Source organism: Myotis nattereri (genome assembly GCF_964212035.1).
Source record: "Myotis nattereri genome assembly, chromosome: 3".
Classification (NCBI taxonomy): Eukaryota; Metazoa; Chordata; class Mammalia; order Chiroptera; family Vespertilionidae; genus Myotis; species Myotis nattereri.
Genome location: NC_138077.1, coordinates 51,659,674 through 51,663,462, shown reverse-complemented (window position 1 = coordinate 51,663,462; position 3,789 = coordinate 51,659,674). Strand labels below are relative to the sequence as shown.

General features: G+C 49.2%; 1 pseudogene across 1 annotated transcript; it reads left to right on the top strand.

Moving 5' to 3' along the window:
* Window positions 1-1,813: 1,813 nt before the first annotated feature.
* LOC308517097 lies at window positions 1,814-2,255 on the top strand (annotated as a pseudogene). The gene has a single exon. The product of its transcript is annotated as an uncharacterized misc_RNA (transcript).
* The last annotated feature ends 1,534 nt before the right edge of the window (window positions 2,256-3,789 follow it).

Below are 3,789 nucleotides of genomic sequence, written 5' to 3'. Positions count from 1 at the left end.
TGTTGGCATACTGTAGCCCTCTTTCTTATAGGGAGATCGAGGCCATAAATCATCATGAATGAAAACGTAAAAGAGCATTTCTTTACCTTTTAATGGTGCACTTTGCTTATTTTCAAAGTGCCACGAACAGCTCCACTTCTTGACGTTCGACAACCAGAACCCACCTCAGACACTGAGCTGACAATGTTTTCCCTTTAATATCCTAATGCAAATGGACTGAAGAGATTCGTTTTGAACTCCTCCTCCGTTCTAAAGTGCCCCGAGTCTATCACTGAACAAAGGCTGACAGATTCTAAAACAGAATGGGGCAAAACTATCCGTGGCAGCTTACCGACCTTTCTATCTTTTCATCCGTAGCGCTCTCCTTCCCCAACCTTCTCCTTTGGCACACTCCCACCTCACATCTGTTCCAGAAGCAATGACATACACACATTGGCTCACGCGAGATAGACTCCCATCAGCGTATGCCAGATTATCTGGAAATGGTTGATCAAAAACACTCTCAGTTATGTGTCGTCCAGCGGGAGACAGTAACTGGAGAAGAATGAAAGATCAGGGGGATATTCCCCCAAGAGAACTAAATATTGCAAACGTTTGAACCCATCTTTAAACAAAACAGTCTCCGGCTTTCCTCAGTCCATGTGTGGCAATTTACACCTGGGCTGGAGAATGGAAGGGTATCTGACTAAGTAATTGTTCTCAGGAAGGGTCATGCTTGGCCTCTCAAATCCCGAGCCTGGTATGTCACATTGCACAGGTGTTTTTCACAACTCACTGGGTCTGATGGGTCTGACAGCATGTAAGGCTGCCCCCGAGAGGAGCCGAGGGACATGGTGATTAGGGGATTTCTGAAGGAAGGGACAATGGGCCAATTACCAGCAAAGTCTGCGGGCTCCCTTGGAGAGGTTAAGGAGGAGAGCACTCGGCCTTTGAGCTACCGTGTCATCTGTTCTGGGGCTTAATCAAGTTATCATATCACCCCAGTGCCTATAGGCCTCCGTCCATCGATTTGAATGAAGACAAAAATTTGCAGACAAATTTCTAGCAGCAGGAAGTTGGGGCTCTCCTGCAAGGCTGGATGAAAAGCACCTGTAACCTTGCTGGCCTTGTCCAGCTCCTGCTGGGAGCCGCTTTGGGCTGCAGTCTGCTGGCTGCAGAGCCTGCCTGTCAGCAGGAGTTGGGCCTTGGGGAGGAGGCGGGGGGCGGGGGGGGATGCTATTATGTGTTTTAAGAGAATGCCTTGGAGCAGCCCCCACCGTGGCCAGGACAGCACAATGTGGGCAGCTACCCGTGAATAGGTAGGTGGACACTGTCTCCTTTCTTTAGATACTGGCTTGGAGTCATATTTAAGCTAAGGCAGGGCTGTCCTAAAATCACCCTCACGGTGGCTTAAAGGGAACACTTGTGTTTCTCCCTTTCTGTAGGGAGGGTGAGAGGCAGGACGCTCTCCAGAAAGGCCGGGCCCCTGCTCCTCTCTGAGCTGCATTTCCCTGTTTGTGAAGGTCAGGCATGTTGTAATTTACATCTAATCTGCAGGGTAGAAGGAAGAGGGCGTTTGATGTAAGTAGACTGAACACTGATTAGAGGCCAGGAGGCCTGTGCTGCAGGCCTAGCTCTATGACTTGGAGAAGTGGCTTAGTCTCTCTTTGTCATAGATATTTCGGTTTTAAGATGGGGATACTGGCCCTCCCTGTCTGCTCTGCCCTGGGAGCAGCTCCCCTCATCCCCTGCACCACGTTTGTCTCCCCCCCTTTCCGTGGCCAGGAGCACCTCTCGCTGAGCCAGTGGTGCTGAAACGACCAGAGACTGACAGATGAGAGCCTCAGCAGCTTGGCAGCCCTGCGTCTGTCCCCTGACCTCCCTTAGTTCTAGCTGCAGCTTCCAAACCAGTGCCATTTCAAGGGACATCGACACAGCAGCCAAGTTCACTGGGGCTGGGGCGACCACAGTAGGGGTGGCAGGCTCTGGGGCTGGAACTGGGACTGTGTTTGGGAGCTTCACCGTTGGTTATGCCAGGAACCCTTCTCTGAAGCAACAGCTCTTCTCCTACGCCATCTGGGCTTTGTCCTCTCAGAGGCCATGGGGCTCTTTTGCCTGATGGTGGCCTTTCTCCTCCTCTTCGCCATGTGAGGGAGCTGTCTCCACCTCCCATAGTTCTTTTCCCGTGTCTTGTCTGCCCTGTATGTTCCTTTTCCTACACCTCCCCAGGCAGCCTGGGGAAAGTGGTTGGCTCAGGGTTTGACAGAAGGAAGACAAATAAACACTGTATTAATAAGATGTAAAAAAGAAAAAAAAAAGATGGGGATAATGATCTAGGCTGTTACTTCACCAGTTATGAGTAAATATGATGATAGATGCTGATCAGCAATGAAAAACTTTAAAACTACATTGCTAGTTGTCTCTGAAGCCCTTCCAGCCACCTGTGCTCTAGGATTGAATGTCACAAAGAGGGAGAAGAGGAGAGAGTTATTAATTAGCCTTAATATAAGAGCATTCCATCCTGAGAATGAGGTGGCCACTGAAGGTGAATTTCATAGCCAGTCGCAGGAGAAGCCAGAAGATATGTCTTCAACACTTTGTGAGGCTGGCTGATCTGATTAAGAGAAACTTTTCTGAGGCCCACAGGAAACTGGACTTTTTGACATTTTGATGAAGGGCTCAGAACCTGGAAAAGTGGGATGGAGACCCGGCTGGTAAATCACTCCATCCCCTGCCCTTCTGACTATGTTTATATTCTGTAGTCATATTGTGACCAGGACATCAACCTTGAACCCAAGGGCAGCTCCAGCATGTTCCCCATTTTTAAAATGAGGTGCACTTTCTCTGCCTCTCTAACTCACGGGGCAATGGTAGAATCAACTGGTTAAAAGGTGAAATGTGCTTTGTCAATAAAGTGTCATGTGCTAGATATGTTTGCAACACACACACGTGAAGGACTATTCTTGCCTATTCAACTGGAGCCTGGATGAACACATGGGGGCCATTCTGCAGCCTTGTGGACCTGATAGGGATTCAATGTTACAGATGATCTGGCTCATGAGAGGATCCTTCATATGGAATTAACATCTGGCTGCTCTCTCTGAATGAATAGGTATGGATGCCTTGCTGACCTCCAGCTCCTGAGGGGGTGGCCCTGGGGGCATAGGGAGGGCTGGGGTGTTGGTGCCCAGACATAGAGATAATCTGACAGCAAACAGTGAAAACCGATGGAGTGCTCTTCATTCCTTACTTCCTCACTTATCTGCCCCCAAGCCCTGGCCCCATCAAAATACCCATGGCTCTCCCAAACATCACATGAGCTCCTGCCCTGTGATTTCTGCCTCTGCCATTTCCTCTGCCACCATCTCCCCATCTTCTCTGCTTCTTAAATGTGTCTTATCCTTTAAGGTCCTGTGCAATGTCACCTCCTTAGGGAGGCCACAGTCCTCAAACAGCTAACTCAGTCAGCACTGAATGTCTTTCCTGGGAAACTCTGTCCTGTCCTTTGCCCCACCACAGTTTGTCTGTGCTCATTCTGTGAGCTTCTCAGAGGCAGAGATTGAGTTTGTGTTTTCTTGGTGACCAGTCCCTAGTACGTAAGGCTGCTGGTGCACAGCAATTTCGGCATTCAATGTGGAGCTGCATTTTGCCACTCCTTCATGTGTCAGTGACATGAAGGGACTGTGGGGAGGGAGGGGCAGGTGGCATCCTCTATTGTCATGTTTATTTATTTAAACCAAGTCCATTTTTGGTTTTGCCTTGAATCTCACCCAAACTGAAAATGTGCAAAACTGCTCTAACGTAATTGGC